Source organism: Elephas maximus, chromosome 12 (genome assembly GCF_024166365.1).
Source record: "Elephas maximus indicus isolate mEleMax1 chromosome 12, mEleMax1 primary haplotype, whole genome shotgun sequence".
Taxonomy (NCBI): Eukaryota; Metazoa; Chordata; class Mammalia; order Proboscidea; family Elephantidae; genus Elephas; species Elephas maximus.
In genome coordinates, this window is record NC_064830.1 from 52,480,034 (window position 1) to 52,491,407 (window position 11,374).

General features: G+C 40.0%; 1 long non-coding RNA gene across 1 annotated transcript in view; it reads left to right on the top strand.

Moving 5' to 3' along the window:
- Positions 1-9,244, top strand: part of LOC126086722 (uncharacterized) — a 30,361-nt gene extending 21,117 nt beyond the window's left edge. The window contains exon 3 of the long non-coding RNA XR_007519577.1: positions 8,862-9,244. This is a non-coding gene — a long non-coding RNA (uncharacterized LOC126086722). The remainder of the gene's footprint in view (positions 1-8,861) is intronic.
- The last annotated feature ends 2,130 nt before the right edge of the window (positions 9,245-11,374 follow it).

Genomic DNA, 11,374 nt, shown 5'->3' on the forward strand with positions numbered 1-11,374 from the left:
CTAATAACAGAAGACCAAATGAGTTGTGGGATGACATCAAGGACATCATACATAAAGAAAGCAAAAGGTCACTAAAGACACAGGAAAGAAAGAAAGAAAAAAAAAGACCAAAATGGATGTCAGAAGAGACTCTGAAACGTGAGTAGAACTGCCCCATAGAGTTTGCAACGAGTGCCTGGTGGATTCAAACTACTGACATTTTGGTTAGCAGCTGTAGCACCTAACCACTGAGCAACCAGGGTTTCTGATCTTGAACGTAAAGTAGCTAAAGAAAACGGAAGAAATGACGAAGTAAAAGAGCTGAACAGCAGATTTCAAAGGGCAGCTTGAGAAGACAAAACAATGAAAGGTGCACAGACCTAGAGTTAGAAAACCAAAAAGGGAGAACACGCTCAGCATTTCTTAAGCTGCAAGAACTGAAGAAAAAATTCAAACCTCAAGTTACAATATTGAAGGATTCTATGGGCAAACTATTAAATGACACAGGAAGCATCAAAAGGAGATGGAAGGAACACAGTCACTGTACCAAAAAGAATTGGTCGACGTTCAACCATTTCAGGAGGTAGCATATGATCAAGAACCAGTGGTATTGAAGGAAGAATTTCAAGCTGCACTGAAGGCACTTATGAAAAAAAAAAAAGTCTCCAGTAATTGACTGAATACCAATTGAGATGCTTCAACAAGTGGATGTAGCACTGGAAGCCCTCACTCAACTATGCCAAGAAATTTGGAAGATACCTACCTGGCCAACCGACTGGAAGAGATTCATATTTGTGCCCATTCCAAAGAAACATGATCCAAGAGAATGCAGAAATTATTGAACAATATCATAAATACCACACACAAGTAAAATTTTGCTGAAGATCATTCCAAAGCAGTTGCAACAGTACACCAACAGGGAACTGCTGAATATTTATTCAATCTGTATGCTGAGCAAATATAATCCAAGACGCTGGACTACGTGAAGAAGAACAGGGCATCAGGATTGGAGGAAGACTCATTAACAATCTGCAATATGCAGATGACACAACCTAGCTCCCTGAAAGCGAAGAGGTCTTGAAGCACTTACTGGTAAAGATCAAAGACCACAACCTTCAGTATGGATTACACCTCAAACATAAAGAAAACAAAAATCTTTACAACTTGACCAATAAGCAACATCATAATAAATGAAGAAAAGATTGAAGTTGTTAAGGATTTCATTTTACTTGGATCTGCAGTCAACACTCATGGAAGCAGCAGTCAAGAAATCAATGTGTTGCATTGGGTAAGTGTGCTGCAAAAGACCTCTTTAAAGTGTCGAAAAGCACAGTCACTTTAAGGACTAAGGTATGCCTGATCCAAGCCACAGTGTTTTCAATAGTTTCATATGCCTGCGAGAGATGAACAATAAATAAGGAAGACCAAAGAAGAATTGATGTCAAAGTGACAAAAGAAAAACTCACCAGGAAGCAAATAGCCAGAATAAGAAACGACATGGGGGACATTGCAACAGAACCAACTGAAAAAAAAAAAGATCATAAACAGAGTACTACGAAAAACTCCTATGACAAATTTGAAAACCTAGAGGAAATGGACACATTTCTAGAAACACACTACCTGCCTAAACACAAACTGAGGTAGAAAATCTGAACAGACCCATAACAAGAGAAGCGATTGAACAGGTAATTAAAACAAAAACAAAAAACCTTCCAACAACAACAAAAAAATCCTGGCCCAGATGGCTTCACTGGAGAATTCTAACATTTACTCACACCAGCACAACTCAAACTATTCCAGATTATACAAAAGGGGTACCCTTGCATTCATTCTATGAAGCCAGAATAACCCTGATATCAAAGCGAGGCAAAGACACTACAAAAAAGAAAATTAAAGGCCAATATCTCTCATGAACATAGATACAAAAATTCTCAACAAAATTCTAGCCAATAGAAATCATCACTATATCAATAAAGTAATACATCACGACCAAGTGGAATTTCTACCAGGTATACAAGGATTGTTCAACGTAAGAAAATCAATAACGTAATCCACCAAATAAATAGAACAAAAGAAAAGAATCACATGATCATCTCAATCGATGCAGAAAACACATTTATTTGATAAAGTCCAACAACACATTCCTGACAAAAACTCTCAATAAAATAGTGTGATATCCTTCTCCCCGGAATGGTCCCTCCTGATAACGTGTCCAAAATATCTGAGACGAAGTCTCACCATCCTCACTGCTAAGGAACATTCTGGTAGATTTGTTCATTATTATGGAGGTCCATGGTATATTGAATATTCTTCATCAACGCCGTAATTCAAAGGTATAAATTTCTTCTTCAAGTCTTCTTTATTCACAGTCCAGCTCTCACATGTGTATCGGATGTTTGAAAACACCTTTACTTGGGTCAGGCACACCTTAGTCCTTAAAGTGACTTCGCTTTTCAACACTTTAAAGAGGTTTTTTGCAGCAGATTTGCCCAATGCAATGTGTCGCTTGATTTCTTGACTGCTGCTTCCATCTCTCTGCCTTCCAGTCCCTAGTTCCTTCCTGCCTGCCTTGCAAAGGTTGTTGGCTTGTTTTGGATCCAGCAGCTGTCTCTTGTCTGACCTCTGGTTCTTGAGACTTGAGCCAGCAGCTTACCTGTCCATCTTGGGATCTGTCAATGTTCATGGCCTGTAGGCAAGAGTCCTGCTCCGCATCCTGCCTATCTTGGGTTCGCCAGCCCTTGCAGCTACGTGAATCAGGAGAAACCTTGCAGTCTTGCCTGCTGACCTTGGGGATTCCTCGACCTTCACAGTCTGTGAGTAGGAATCCTGCTCTCTGCCCTACTCATCTTGGGTTCACCAACTTCTGTGGCTCCATGAATTGGGAAAGGCCTCTATCCTGACCCAAGGGCTTGAGATGTTCCAACCCCTACAATTGCGTGAGCCGCTTCCTTGATACAACTCTCTCCATATATATTTATACACTTTACTGGTTTTACTTCTCTAGAGAACCCAGCCTAACACAAGTGATCTTCAGCAAAATTTTACTTGTGTGTGGTATTAATGATATTGTTCAAAAATTTCCACATTCTATTGGATCTTCTTTCTTTAGAATGGTTATAAATCTGGATCTCTTTGGCAAAGTAGTTGGCAAGGTAGCTGTTTTCCAAATTTCTTGGCATAGTCGAGTGAGCACTTTCAGCTCTTTATCCATTCATTGTAGCATCTCAACTGGTATTCCATCAATTCCTGGAGCCTTGTTGTTTGACAATGCCTTCAGTGCAGCTTGGACCTCTTTCTTCAGTTTCATTGTTTCTTGATCATGTGCTACCTCCTGAAATGGTTGAATGTCAACTGATTCTTTTTGGTACAGCGACTGTGTTCCTCCCATCTTCTTTTGATGCTTCCTGCATCATTCAGTAGTTTGTTCATAGAATCCTTCCGTATTGCAACTTGAGGCTTGAATTTTTTCTTCAGTTCTTTCAGCTTAAGAAATGCGGAGTGTGTTCTTCCTTTTTGGTTTTCTAACTCTAGGTCTTTGCACATTTCATTATAATACTTTACTTTGTCTTCTCGAGCTGCCCTTTGAAATCTGCTGTTCAGCTCTTTTACTTCATCATTTCTTCCATTTTCTTTAGCTACTCTACATTCAAGATCAAGTTTCAGGGTCTCTTCTGACATCCGTTTTGGTCTTTTCATTCTTTCTGTCTTTTTAATGACTGCTTGCTTTCTTCATGTATGATGTCCTTGATGTTATCCCACAACTCAGCTGGTCTTTGGTCATTAGTGTTCAATGTGTCAAATCTATTCTTGAGATGGTCTCTGGATTCAGGTAGAAAATGCTCAAGACCATACTTTGGCTCTTGTGGACTTGTTCTAACCTTCTTTAACTTCATTTTGAACAATATGAGCAATTGATGGTCTGTTCCACAGTCAGCCCCTGGCCTTGTTCTGACTGATGAGATTGAGCTTTTCCATTATCTCTTTCCACAGATGTACTGGATTTGATTCGTGTGTATTCCATCTGGCAAGGTCCAGGTGTATAATTGTCATTTATGTTGATGAAAAAAGGTATTTGCAATGAAGAAGTCTTCAGTGTGGCAAAATTCTGTCATGTGATCTCCTGTGTCATTTGTATCAGCAAAGCTAAATTTTCCAACTTCCAATCCTTCTTCTTTTTTTCCAACTTTTGCATTCCAATCTGCAGTAATTATTACTGCATCTTGATTGCATGTTTGATCAATTTCAGACTCTACAAGTTGGCAAAAACCTTCAATTTCTTTCATCTTTGGCCTTAGTGTTTGGTGTGTAAATTTGAAGAATAGTCACATTAACTGGTCTTCCTTGCAGGCATAAAAAAAAAAAAAAAGGCATACAGATATTACCTTATCACTGACAGTGTTATACTTCAGGATGGATCTCGAAATGTTATTTTTGACAATGAACACGATGCCATTTTCTTCAAGTTGTCACTCCAAACATAGTAGACCATGTTATTGTCTGATTCAAAATGGCCAATACCAGTCCATTTCAGCTTACTAATGTCGAGGATATCAATCTTTATGCATTTCATTTATGACAACTTCCAATTTTCCTAGATTTATGCTTCATGCATTCAACATCCCAATCATTAATGGGTGTTTGCAGCTGTATTTTCTCATTTTGAGTTGTGCCACATCAGCAAATGAAGGTCCCAAAAGCTTGACTCCATCCATATCATTAAGATCAACTCTACTTTGAGAAGGCAGCTCTTGCTCACTTATATTTTACCTTCTAACCTGAGAGGTTCATCTCTGGCACTATATCAGACAATGTTCCACTACTATTTATAAGGTTTTCAGTAGCCAGTTTTTTCAGAAGTAGATTGCCAGGTACTTCTTCCTAGTCTGTGAGTCTGGAAGCTCAGCTGAAACCTGTCCCCCAAGGGTGACCCTGCTGGTATTTGAAATACTGGTGGAAAAGCTGCCAGTATCATAGCAACACACAAGCCACCACAGTCTGTCAAACTGACACACACATAGTGGAACCAAAGATTAGCAGTCCTGTAAAATAAACCATAACACACATGAGGATTGTGCTACTTAGGTCAATCAAGTATACAAAACCAAATGGGCAACACCTGCCCAAAATCAAAGACAAGAAAGCAGGAAGGGACAGAAAAACTGGACAAATGGACATGGAAAGCCCAGGGTGGAAAGGGAAAGGAGGAGTGCTGACACATTGCAGGGATTGCAAGTAATGTCACAAAACAATTTGCGTATAAAATTCTTTAATGAAAAACTAATTGGCATTGTAAAGCTACACCTAAATCACAGTAAAATTTAAATACAAAAAACACAGGAATATCCATCTGCAAAAAAATGAAACAAGATCCCTACCTCACACCATGCACAAAAACTAACTCAAAATGGATCAAAGACCTAAATATAAAATCTAAAATGACAAAGATCATGGAAGCAAAAATAGGGACAATGCTAGGAGCCCTAATACATAGCATAAACATTACTAACAATACAGAAGAGAAACAGATAATTGGGAGCTCCTAAAAATCAAACCCCTCTGCTCATGCAAAGACTTCATCAAAAGAGTAAAAAGATTAGCTACAGACTGGGAAAAAGTTTTTGGCTACAAAAATTCTGAACAGCATCTGATCTCTAAAATCTACATGACGCTGCAAAAACTCAACTATAAAAAGACAAACAACCCAATTAAAAAACAGCCAAAAGACACGAACTTCACTAAAGAAGACACTCAGGCGGTTAACAGATACATGAGAAAATGTTCACGATCATTAGCCATTAGAGAAATGCAAATCAAGACTACAGTGAGATACCATCTCACATAGGCTGGCATTAATACAAAAAACATAAAAATAATAAATGTTGGAGAGGTTGTGAAGAGACTGAAACACTTATACACTGCTGGTGGGAATGTAAAATGGTACAATTACTTTGGAAATCGATTTGGCGCTTCCTTAAAAAGCTAGAAATAGAACTACCATAGGATCCAGCAATCCCACTCCTTGGAATATATTCTAGAGAATTAAGAGCCTTCACAGGAACAGATAATATGCATACCCACGTTCACTGCAGCACTGTTTACAATAGCAAAAAGATGGAAGCAACTGAGGCACCCATCAATGGATGAATTAATAAATTATGGTATATTCACATAACGAAATATTACTCAATGATTAAGAACAATGATGAATCTGTGAAACATCTCATAACCTGGAGGAATCTGTAAGGCATTATGCTGAGTGAAATTAGTCAGTTGCAAAAGGATAAATATTGTATGAGACCACTATAAGAACTCAAGACAAAGTTTAAACACAGAAGAAAATATTCTTTGATGGTTTCAAGGGTGGGAAGGGAGGGAGAGGGGTATTCACTAATTAGTAGACAAAAACTATTTTAGGGAAAGGCAACATACAGTACAGAAGAGGTCAGCTCAACTGCACTAAACCAAAAGCAAAGAAGTTTCCTGAACACAACAGAAAGCTTCCAAGGCCAGAGTAGCAGGGACGGGGGTTTGGGGGTCATGGTTTCAGGGGACATCTAGGTCAGCTGGCATTACAATATGTATTCAGAAAACATTCTGCATCCCACTTTGGTGAGAGGCGTCTGGGATCTTAAACACCAGCAAGCGACCATCTAAGGTGCATCAATTGGTCTCAACCTACCTGGAGCAAAGGAGAATGAAGAACACTAAAGATATATGGTAAAGATGAGCCCAAGAGACAGAAAGGGCCACATAAACCGGAGACTGCATCAGCCTCAGACCAGAAGAGCTAGATGGTGCCCAGGGAACACAACAGAGAATCCCTGATGGAGCAGGAGAACAGTGGAATGCAGATCTCAAATTCTCACAAAAGATCAGATTTAATGGCCTGACTGAGACTAAAGGGACTTTGGAGATCATGGTTCCCAGACCCTTTGTTAGCCCAAGGCGGGAACCATTCCCAAGGCCAACTCTTCAGGTAGGGATTGGACGGGACTGTAAGATAGAAAATGGTAATGGTGAGGAGTGAGCTTCTTGACTTAAGTGGACACATGAGACTATGTGGGCAGCTCCTGTCTGGAGGGGAGATGAGAAGGCAGAGGGGGCAGGAGCTGGTTGAATAGACACGGGGAATACAGGGTGGAGAGAAGAAGTGTGCTGTCTCATTACGGGGAGAGCAGCTAGGAGTACATAGCAAGGTATATATAAGTTTTTGTCCGAGAGGCTGACTTGATTTGTAAACTTTCACTTAAAGCACAATAAAACACACGAACACAAAGAAGGGTTTACACACAAAGAAGCAATCTTTGATGATTACAAAGGAAGGGAGGGATGGAGAGGGGAAATCGCTAACTAGATAGTAAAAAAAAAAAAAAAAATTTTTTTTTTTTTTACTAGATAGATAAGTTAATTTTAGTGAAGGGAAAGGCAGTAACACAATATAGGAGAAGTTAGCACAGCTTCAAGGCAAAGTCATAGAAGCCTTCTAGACACATCTAGACTCCTTGAGGGACTGAGTTACTAGTCTGACAGCTAGGAACCATGGTTTCAGGGGGCATCTAGGCCAAATGGCATAACATAGTCTATAAAGAAAATGTTCTGCAACTGACTTTGTTGAGTAGCATCTGAGGTCTTAAAAGCTTGTGAGCAGCCACATCTATTGGTCCCATCACGTTCAGAAAACCAAAGACCCAAGGAAAATATTAGTCCAAAGGACTAACGGACCACATGAATCACAGCCTCCACCCACCTGAGCCCAGAAGAACTAGATTGTGCCTGGCTATCACCCCTGACTGCTCTCACAGGGATCACAACAGAGGGCCCTGGACAGAGTGGAAGGAAAACGTAGGACAAAATTCAAGTTCCTCAGACTTACTGGCCTGACAGAGGCTGGAGGAATCCCCAAGGCTATGGCTCCTGAACACCCTTCTAACTCAGAACTGAAGCTATTCCTTTCAACCAAAGATTAGGGAGGCCTATAAAACAAACAATAACACACATGAGGAACATGCTTCTTAATTCGATCAAATACAGGTGACCAAATGGGCAACACTTGCCCAAAAGCAAAGATGAGAAGGCAGGAAGGGACAGGAAAATGGCATAAATGTTAACAGGGAACCGGGGGTGGGGAAGGGGAGAGTGCTGACACTTAGCAGGGATTACAACCAGTATCACAAAACAATGTGTGTGTTAGCTGAGAAATCAATTTACTCTGTAAACTTTCACCTAAAACATAATAAAAGAGAGGAAAAGAAAAAAAAAAGTACTTCATTACCTGAATGGCTACATCAAAAGACTTAATGAGTAGTTAGATGCCTGCACCACTATGTAGAATCACTGTGAATGCAATAGGTCTAAATATACAGACTCACATGTTTTAAGTGTGGCTGAACTACTGTGACTAGCACTGCCATTCATAACATGATTTTGCAGAATATCGGACAGCCTCAGTGAAGACCTGAACAAACGTACCATCTTCACTCAATTCTGTATTCCTGGAAAATTCAATGTATGTTAAAATGGCAAAAAATAGTTTTGTGTTTATATGTAAAATAGAGTTGGGTGGTTAACCCAGATAATTATGAACAGATTTTTCACTGACATGAACATTTGAAAGTCATGCAGGACAGTCCCTCGGGGTATGGACTGTTCTGATTCCTGTAGAACATCTGACATCTCTGGCCCCTGTCCACTAATTTCCAGTGGTATCCGCATTCCCATCATTGTGACAAACCATGATTGTAACAGTTATCTCCATACATGTCCAAAATGCCTCTTAGGGGGTGGAACTACTGCCATGAGGAACCCTGAGTTAGAAGGCAGAAGGGGGATGTATGTGTGCGTGTGTGTTTGTCTTCATGTCTGTTGTCTGTGTCTCCCAACAGCTGGATCTAGGGATCACCTGCTCACCCTACTACTGCCACACGAGGCTGAGCCATGTCCTTGCCCTGGCCTGCCTCCTGCGTTCTGGCGCCCCCCTCCAGTGTGCTGGGCTCTGAGCTTTCACAATCCTTGGTCCACCCTACACCCCCTGGAGCACAACAGCAAGAGGCTTCAGCTTCAGCCTACAGCACCCTACTCCAGACTCAGCAGGACCCAGGCCTAAGAACGGCTATCTATGGATGGGACTGGAAGGATTAGGGGTGTCGGGGTGTGTTCAGGGGACAACTTCTTGCTGTATGTAAAGAGAAAATGTGCTAGGATTACATGGGTTTACTTTGTTTTTCACATTTGTGCATACGTATTAATGACTTTTTTGTAAATTATGATTTTATCATTACATAGCAACTCTATCTTATTTAGTGCTTTTAACTTTAAATTTCATTCTGTTGGATATTAATATGCTAATTCTTTCTTGCTTTTTAAATTTGCATTACCTGGTATCTTTTTCATCCATCTTTTTATCGTCAATCTTTGTTTTTCAGCTTTATTAAATGTGTTTCTTTCTTGTATATAACAATAACATTTTTTTTGCTTTTTTTAACCTGACCTGACAGTCCACCTTCTAATGAATCATTCAGCCTATTCACATTTAGTATAACAAACGATATAGTTAATTTTATTCCTGCCATTTCACTTGTTTATTACTTATTTCACCCCCTCCCCCATTTCCCTTGTATTAATTAGTTAGCTTAAGTTGCTATTTAATTCTTTTATTTCTCTTGTTAATTTGGGAGATGTATTCTAATTTCCCATCCTATTAATAGCTTCCTCCTCCTTTTTGCAGCTAATAGTCAAATTCATACTTTTTTTCTATTATATAAAAATAGGCTATTTCCCCCAAATTCCCTATTCTCCTGCTGTTCCTGCTCCCCAGTAGGATGAAACCCTCCAAATGCTCTCACTTCCTGCTTTCTCACACCAAAATGAGACCTGTGGACAACTTTTTTTTTTTTGTAATTAATTTTTATTGTGCTTTAAGTGAAAGTTTACGAATCAAGTCAGTCTCTCATACAAAAATTTACATACGCCTTGCCATACACTCCGAATTGGTCTCCCTCTAATGAGATAGCACAGTTCTTCCCTCAACTCTCTCTCCTTGTGTCCATTCGGGTAGCTTCTGGCCCCCTCTGCCCTCTCATCTCCCCTCCAGACAAGACATGCCAACGTAGTCTCATGAGTCCATTCGATCCAAGAAGCTCGTCCTTCACCATTATCATTCTCCATCCTCTATTCCAGTCCAATCCTTGTCTGAAGAGTTAGCTTTGGGAATGGTTCCTGTCTGGGGCTAACAGAAGGTCTGGCAATCATGGCTTCCAGGGCCCCTCCAGTCCTAGTCTAACCATTAAGTCTGGTCTTTTTATGAGACTCTGGGGTCTGCATCACACTGCTCTCCTGCTCTCTCAGGGGTTCTCTGTTGAGTTCCCTGTCAGGGTAGTCATTGGTTGTGGCCAGGCACCATCTAGCTCTTCTGGTCTCAGTCTGATGTAACCTCTGGTTTATGTGGTCCTTTCTGTCTCTTAGGCTCATAATATTACCTTTTGTCTTTGGTGTTCTTCATACTTCCTTACTCCAGGTGGGTTGAGACCAATTAATGCATCTTAGATGGCTGCTTGCTAGCATTTTAGACCCCAGACGCCACTCTCCAAAGTGGGATGCCGAATGTTTTCTTAATACATTTTATTATGCCAATTGACTTAGATGCCCCCTGAAACCATGGTCCTCAAACCCCCTCCCCTGCTACGCTGGCCTTTGAAGCATTCAGTTTATTCAGGAAACTGCTTTTGGTTTAGTCCATTTGTGTTAATCTTTCCTGCATTTTGTATTGCCTTTCCCTTCACCTAAAAATGAAACTTATCTACTATTTAATTAGTGAATACCCGTCTCCCTCCCTCCCTCCCTCCCTCCCCCCTCTCATAACCATCAAAGAATATTTTCTTCTCTGTTTAAACTGTTTCTCCAGTTCTTATAATAGTGGTCTTATACAATATTTATCCTTTTGCAATTAACTGGTGTCACTCAGCATGATGTCTTCCAGATTTCTCCATGTTATGAAATGTTTCATGGATTCAACATTGTTCTTTATCGATGCATAGTATTCCATTGTGTGAATATACCATAGTTTATTTATTCATTCATTCATTGATGGGCACCTTGTTTGCTTCCAACTTAAGGCTCTTATTTCTCTAGGATATATTCCAAGGAGTGGGATTGCTGGATCATACGGTAGTTCTATTTCTAGTTTTTTAAGGAAGCACCATATAGATTCCCAAAGTGTTTGTACCATTTTACATTCCCACCAGCAGTGTATAAGTGTTTCAGTCTCTCCACAACCTCTCCAACATTTATTATTATGTTTTTTGGATTAATGCCAGCCTTGTAGGAGTGAGATGAAATCTCCTTGTAGTTTTGATTTGCATTTCTCTAATGGCTAATGATCGTGAGCATTTCCTCATGT